Genomic DNA, 8,349 nt, shown 5'->3' on the forward strand with positions numbered 1-8,349 from the left:
TATTATTTTGTTTGCGAAGTTTTGGGGGGATTTTTAATGTTTTGCATTTCGACTTTATTACAGTTTTAGTATTGCACATTGCCTTTAGGTGTTAAACCTGCAATCTCTGTGCCATAGATACCAAAGGGTTGAGTTCAGGTTTAATTAGTGACAGGCGGTTCACCCTGAAAAGGATTATTGTGATTATTACTTGAAGTGGGTTCTTTGAAGCCTTAACTAACCCAAATTCTTGCACACACACCGTCTGCCATGTTTTGTTCTTGGCAGAAAGCTATGTATCTTTGGTACAGTGGTACACGCAGCATCAGTCATTGTCAGGACCACTGCAGCACATGCAGCCATGAATGGATAAATTATACATCAGGGTAATAAAATTATGTGGCAAGGAAAGGCAAATTATAAAGCACAATCTATGAAAAAATTAATTCGTTTTTTTGTCATATCAATACCTATTAATACTCGATCAAAATGGTGTACCTCATTACTACTAATTTAACACCTTAATACAGCAAACAGCAACTGAAAGGTTTTCCGTAAACCTTTGCAAAGGTCTGCCATTATGCGGAACCACATTTTGGTAATTCTTTTCTAATAGAGGTTCCTCTAACAGCTCTAAAGTTATTAAAAAATGAAAATGTTATTGTTTTCCTTAAGCTTTGCCTCCCCCCCCCCCCCACACAATTAGGGATTGGAATACAATTTAACATGCCAATAGAAACATATTTCTTCTAACGTTCTGTCAAATTTTATGTAGATATGTCACAAAGGGTTAAAGTTACTATGAATTAACTCCTTTATTGTTATCCCTTTTTCACTATGAATGCTTTTTTACTACAGTGACTCAACCCGACTGTCTCATGTATTCTGCAAAAAAAAATTTGAAAAAAACAATTGTTATCCCTTTTTATCTGGCCCCTTGACGGATCTACACAAATTTAAAAATAGCAAAAGTAGGCTATACATGCCATGAATCATGCATATTCATGAAACTGTGCTAAACATATAAGCGAATCAAAAAATTCCTTCTTAAATTCAAGGTATAGAAAATTATTAACCCTTTGTATCCTACCCAGAACCTCTTTCAAAGCTATCTGAATCACTATGAAATGCCCCAAACCGAGAAAAGCAAGCTTTCTGTGTAAATGTCTACCATCATTTCAAGTTTGACATTCATTTATTTAGACCTTTTCTGTTGTCAACACTGCTAGAATTATGCAGAACAGAAACCATATCATATCACCAGCGTATCTAAATTACCAGGCAAAAAGCACATTTTCTGGCAGCATTATTTCCCTCCATTTGAGCTAGAAACAACACTTCTTGTAAATTGCAAATTATGCAGTTAGGGGAAATGTTGTGGCGAATTCAGTATAGTTCCAATTATGCAGTAAATGCTGCTGCCACCGAATCACATAAATCCACTACCATCACCATTGTCCATTGATTTATCAAAAAAAAATTCAGAATGGTAAACAAAATTTAAATATTCTAATTCTATTCAGTGCCCATTGTCAGCTTCACTTTGGAGAAAACAGCCTTTTCAAACTAACTACCCAAAACTGAACATGAATTGTGAAAAACCACAATAGTAACATGTAAAATTGTCCAAAGTTATCATCTCAGGATGCCGGGGGCATTTACAAACCAATCGCTCTTATGTGTTATGATGTCTCCAGAGCACCTCAAAGACAATATTGGACCACGTTATATGCTTACCAGTTACCTACAATGTGAGAACTTAACTTCATTCAAGAAGCCTTGTTTCGTCTTCTGAATCAAAAAAAATAAGGTTTGAACGAAAAAGTGTCACAACAATACACACATGACATATATTTAAAGACCTGGGGGCAGATTTACAAGCCCCTTGCACCTCTTTTACGCTGCCGTTGCGTCACTTTTGTGACGCAGCGGCGGCGCAAAAGATGCACAATGGTGCGGGGTATTTACAACGTGACGCATCTCCCAGATGCGTCACATTTTAAAGCCCTGCGCCAGAAGGAGGCGTTCGATTCCAGGGGGGGGCGTTCCGGCGCAGGAACACCTCCCAAAAGTGGCTGAGTGAAATCTACAAGATTTCACTCAGTCACTTTTGGGCCCATGCTGCGTCAAAACCCTGCACCTGCTTGAAGCAGGCGTAAGGATTGACGCAGCATTGTGGAGATAGAGCCCCCCAGAGCATTGCTGGAGCTGCATTATGCTTGCGACGTAAATCCAGCAATGCGCCGCTTTCACGGCGCAGATGCGTGACGCATCTGTGCCGTTTTTGCCCCATGGTGCGCCGCATAATAAATGCGGCGCATCCAGGGTGGTGGAGCTGCGGCGCACAATAACTGGTGCATCCCTGCTAATACGCAGGGATGCGCCAGTTATTGTAAATCTGCCCCCTAGTTTGGATACCTACCAGCCAAGCAGGGAATGGCTGTCTAGCCCTGTATTCAGTATCAAGCCTCCAGTTCCCAGTTAAAAATCTAAAATTAGTCAATATAAAAACTTCTGGAAAGCCTGACAAAGGCAATAATTATATCTTCATGCCCACAGTTTGAGTCAACCTGTTATTTCATTGTCAAATGTCACACACTGCGTGACATTTTGTCTGCTGCTCTGGTGGAAGGCAATCCTTAATAAAGGGATAGAGGGGAGTCAAGCTGACCCTTCTCTACTGTGTGGAGAACAAGGTGTGATTAAAGAAAAGAACATCCCTTGATTCATGTTTTTAATGTCAATGACAAATAAATAGCAGCAAAATAACTAAGGTTAACAGGGATTCAATCAAAAAGTATGAAATTAGAAAACACAGTTTGTCATGCAGACCTTCAGGAACTTTGAAATATACAAAATTATTCAGCCTAAAAAATGTTTAATTTCTTTCGTAAAAAAAAGCATGGTAAAGCACATTTAGAACGTACTGTACTTCTGTATATAAATGTGCATGATGGTTTGTCTTCCAAGCCTTGTTGTAGTGAGTCACACAGTGGACACTGACTTGCCTGTACCAAGGTCTTTATCCAACCAGTGAACAGTGGAAAGCAAGCGCCTCTTACGATCCCATCGGCCACCAAGCACTATTACAGCACAATCAGGTTTAAATAATGACATTGAATGTGAATATGAGCAATGGTAGAAGTCAACATCAGAGACATTGTGGGCAATGCCTGCCACAGCTGTGCAGGAGGGCAGAGCCTCATTTAGTTCAAGAGAACCTGCTTCTGAGCACAGTAAGGGCAGCAACAGTACTAGTCTGAGTACTCTGATACCATGCACTTGAGTAGCCTCTCATCACAGGAAAAGTGGCAATTGTGACTATGAAGAACTGATCTGAATCAGCTAGCCAAGTAACCTGCAATGACAGAGACCAGACATTTTAAATCAAAGGGTGTGCATGTGATTTATGCAGGGATCATTACCCAAAGAGGTATACAGTGCTTAATTTGTTAACAAATTAGGTCTAAGGTTTTACTCAGAAGCCTGCAGCCAGCGCTAGTGAATGTTGGGCGCGTAGAATACCAAGGTTGCATAGTCTTCAATTCGCCTCACGAGTCTTTCATCCATCACCAGATACAATTTTCCCTTTCATCTCACTCTTTCTGATAAATTTCCATCCTTGCTTTCTCTCTTTATCAATGTTCTTCAGTCTTTCTCTTCCTTCTCCTTCTCCACTTTTGTATTTTTCTCTCTCTTGCGCTGGGTCAAAGTATGATGAGAAAAAAATAAGTGCTGGTCCCCAAAAATGTTTGCCAGTGGGCCCCAACTGCATCCTACAGCACACATTAAGCACTACAGGTATAAGCAGCACAGTGGTGCTGAGGTCAACTTTGGCCCATCAACAGGACCAGTAATTCTTGCACCCAGTATTAGCGTTAACGTCTAGTGTCCAGAAACCTACACCATTACAAGTTGGACTCTGAGAGTACACTGAGAAATGTTGAATTACCGCGGGAATTTAATTTATTGCATCTGAATACCTGGTGATTCCTTATTCTTCACCCCGTTTTACTAGATTTTGGAAGCTTTGAGCAACCTGTACTCCTAGGGGGCAATGTCTGGGCCAGTGATTTCCCCGTGTTACTTGTAATGCCAATCTGCCCAGTAACTCGCATTTTAGAATCAATTCATGTTGTGAGCAGCTAATAGTTGGGCCCTTTGTGCTGTATTCATAGAGTTGCAGTGAACAGTGCATGATCAAAAGGTATGTGCTGGGAGGGGATTCTTGTTCCCTAGTGCCTAGTTCCCCAAGAATGCCATCTGCTTTCACAAACCTTCCAGACACCTCCGCCCGTCCAGACTCCTTCTTGCACACATCCCACGTGCAGTAGCGGCCGGTGGTGGAAGTGTTGCAGAGGGCGGAGGGGCGGGGAAGGGGCAGGGTGGGGGGTTGAAAACTATGGAATGTGGACAAACAGAGGTAAGTTAACAAACAAACAAATAAAACAGATTTAATTGCGTGCGCTGCGATGCCAAATGCAATGCAGTGCGCAACAAAATTAGTTTTATTTATTTATTTGTTTACTTACCTCTGTTCGGCCGTATTCCATAGTATACTAACCCCCGCACTGCCCCTCCCTCGCCCTACCGCCCGCAGCACTCCCACCACTGGCTGCTACTGTCCACGTGTAAGGAAAACCAGATAGAGCCTCATTCTACATCACTCCTAAAGTGTGGAACAACCTGGCCACCGCACATAAGAACCTCCTGCTCACTTCTTACATTGTGTAACAAATGTAAGGTGAAACCCCAGCTTTTTTAGCAGGCCCGGTAGGCCCTAGGTTGGCTAGAGTGACTCCCATATGCTCAGTACCAGAATCCCCTCCACAGTGATAGAGCACTCTACAGATCTGCACAAGATAACTTAGAAGTGGCTCCTGCAGCCATCAGGGTGACTCAAAAAGACGGATGTATGACGTTACCACGCGATCAAAATGATCGCGGTACATCACAACGCAGCTTTTACAACGCAAGTCGTTACCACGACTTGCACTGTAGGGTGTTGGACTTAGGAATAGCATAATGTACTATTCCAACTCCAGCCTACGTACAGTAGGGATGGTGTTGGAATAGTAAATCTACTATTCCTTAGTCTAGAGCGCCCTTCAGTGCAAGTCGTGGTAACGACTTGCGTTGTAAAAGCTGTGTTGTGAATGTATTGCGGTGTTTTGACCGCGTTGTAAAGGTTGTTTACTTAAAAAGACCCTGCAGAGCCACAAGTAGTCAAGGAAAATATGTGGGTGAACAAGATGGAACTGGAGGCACATTCGGATGAGGGCAAGTTTCAGTCTGAGGGTCCTCTGAGTGCGCTTGTCCTTACAGGGTGTCTTGTGAGTACACAAGCAAATGTCCTGTGGGGTGGCGGTGGCCATGTTGGTGGTGGGGGTTATCTTTAGCAAGAGATGGACTCTAATAGGAGTTATTTACACTTTCACCCTCTGTCTCTCTCTGTGTTGCAGTTGCCACTTTCTGATAAAAGAGGGCGTCCGTTTTATGTTACCCGTAAATCACAGCGTGCCATGCGGCAGGATACCTCAGTGAGCCGCCTGGTCACTGTTTACAAATACTGTGTTTTGGAGGTCACATATGTTCACATCCTGGCAATGCAGAAACCGCTTTCCATCCTTCGAGGCGTGTAAATTAAACATCATAAACCGAATAAACGTACCATCTGTTATTCCTATCACTTAGAAGCAGCCGAAGTGTGGAATAAGACACTACGTAAAACAAAAAATGTATTAATCATAGTGAGCCGAAGGATATTTCCGCTGCCGGGAAATATTTAGGACAGGAAAAGGTGTGAGTTCCAGAAAATAGCCAGTGACTGTGATGCACATTGCCCCATCACATAAAACTAATTTTATTAAGAGAAAATAAAATATACCAACGTGTTAAAACCGAAGCTTCAGCACTGGCATGTGTTTTTAGGTGCTATGGATGTTTTGAACGACACATTTATGCCTACTGAATAATTGATGGTGAAACCAGGCAGCCTGCTTGACTTTGGGCCACTCGGGCTGATATTCAGTACAAGATCAATATCCCGTGGCTTTAAACACGTCCCTCTTATTCCACCAGTCAACATGAATTAAGTCATTTTTCTCAATTGGCTGCTTCTGCTAACTTTGAAAATTTTCCTGAATTCTTGTCTGTTGTATGCCCCCCGGAAGCCCATGAGACAGCACTGTCAGTTAAGTATCTGCTGCTCAGCTCTGTGCGACTTGCAAGCCACAAGCTCGAATCTGGTAGCGTTAGCTCACCCTTTCATCATTCTGAGGCCGATATACATGAATACCATTGTGCTGGATTGCATGGTCCTGTTATTTATAGCGCACAGAAACGGCACTGGCAAGCGCTACATAAAATATTATTTTTAAGACTGATACACTACCGGTAATCATTAGTGACGCATAAGGACAGGATATCTGTGCAGTGTTCTCAGCCAGCAATGCCATCCATGCAGCAAGAGTGTGCTGCCACTGACCAAAAAAAATCGCTCATTAATTAAGAAAAATACACGAGTGTGCATATTTAAGGGGAAAAGTTCCTCAACAGAGACTGGAGTGAGCTATATTTTAATGCTTGTTCAGTTTAGAGTTGCTCTTAATACAATGCATAAAACCTGAACGTGGGAAGAAAAATACAAATTGGACAATGGTTTCAAAACACCTTCACCTTATTAGCGTGCGCGCACCCCTTCCCCCATTCACCTTAACCGTCGACACGCACCTAGTCCTAGGCAGGCAGCAAACACCCATTAATGCATAGAGAGAATGCATTGCGCACAATGCACCTGCCAGCAGCTGGCTGCTCAAATCCCGCTTTGATTTCTAGCAGCCTTCCCTCCAGGAGGGCACCTCACACTATACCCCTCTGCAGGTGTTTACAGAGCGTTTATCTGAGAGAAATATGGATTTATGTCACGGTGTCTTATTAGCCTGCCACAATAAACATACGCTGCTGGTGCTCTCCACACCTGGCATGTGCAAAGGAAATGCCACTCACATTCCCAACATAAATGTGGTTGAAAACAAAAATTGAGGATTTAATTTAGTAAAATATAAGGTAATCACACGTGTTTTTAGGACGGGGTGGGACTGGCCATATGTTCTGCAGGAGCCGTTCTGCTGGAAGGGTTGGAGGCACCTGTGCAGAGCGAGAGGGTGTATTATCTCACACACCCGCTCATAAGTGACCCCTGGACCCCAGCCCCCGGTCCCCCAGCTCCTTCTTAGACACTCTTTGAAATTTCGAAGGTTCTGGGGCGAAAGGCTGTCACTTTTCGAAAAACAGAAAGAGATTGAGAAATGCCTCTGGAACAAGCAGGAGCTCTCCGCTTAATCCGTGTGCGGAGTTTAGGGCTCAGCAGGAAAAGGTCAGGGCTGTAGGCAAAGAGCACTGGCACCAGTAACCAAGGCAACCCAAAGCCCTGCCATGGCTGAGAGCCACCTTCACCTGTTCAGGTAACCGGTCCTCCCACCTCACATCCCAAAACGCAGAAGCCGGCGTGCGCCCCTCTTACCTTTGGCAGGCTTCGCCCTGTCTCCGGTGGGGCTGCTCCTTCTGCGCTCCGGCGGGCACTTTGCTCGGGGATGGAGCGCTGCTGTTGCTGAGGCTGGCGTTGCCGGGGAGCCGCCGCTGCTGCGGTTGCTGCCGCTCAAGGGTTGCTCTTGCTGCTGTGACTTCTGGAGCAGGCTGTTCAAGCAGCCTGTTGCTGCTGGGCGCGCGCCGCTCTTCCCGGGTGGAGCGCGTGCAGCGGCTTGGGCTCTTCTCAGGCGCGCGCTCGCACAGCTGCCTAAGGTGCTGTCTTTGGCTTCTTTCCTCCGGCGGCCCCCTGCATGCCCTTATATGGGCACCGGAACTAGCACCCGGTCAGTTCAGCACTGCAGAGGTGGCGGTCTTTATCTCTCTTGTGAGAAAAGGATGTGCGCGCCTAATAGCCAATCCCACTTCACTTTCTCACAGTGGAAAAGGGCGTCCACTCAGGAGCGGGTGCGAACTGTCATACAGGAGAGTGCTTTAAATGGGCAGGTACTGTCTGGTCCTGAGTACCTGCACTTCTTTCATTTGCAATGAAGAGTGCATGCACTTCTCGGCTCTGCTGCAAAATATTTAATGGGAGAGTACCGACACTTCTCAGGAGCAAACAGGTACTCTACTTAGTGAGTACCTTCTCTTCTACATTTCCATTTAAAGCGCTGCCTTGCACCCATTCTTTACGATAGTAAACTATCTGTCTCCCAAATGTAACACTTGCCACTCATTTGGAAACAGACAGGTTGTTTTCAATACCTAATTAAGGAGTGATGGCCAATGATGACACTGATTTCCCCCAAAAGCAGAGCCTAGGAAAAACGCTGTAGGTTT

The 8,349-nt window shown here is 44.5% G+C and overlaps 1 protein-coding gene across 1 annotated transcript in view; it reads right to left on the reverse strand.

Moving 5' to 3' along the window:
- BAIAP3 (BAI1 associated protein 3) overlaps positions 1 to 7,734 on the reverse strand; it is a 1,057,809-nt gene extending 1,050,075 nt beyond the window's left edge. Inside the window, exon 1 of the mRNA XM_078664937.1 lies at positions 7,505 to 7,734. The gene's annotated coding sequence lies outside the window, so the exon portion shown is untranslated. The remainder of the gene's footprint in view (positions 1 to 7,504) is intronic.
- Between the last annotated feature and the right edge of the window lie 615 nt (positions 7,735 to 8,349).

The sequence above is a fragment of the Lissotriton helveticus genome, chromosome 10 (assembly GCF_964261635.1).
Source record: "Lissotriton helveticus chromosome 10, aLisHel1.1, whole genome shotgun sequence".
NCBI lineage: Eukaryota > Metazoa > Chordata > Amphibia > Caudata > Salamandridae > Lissotriton > Lissotriton helveticus.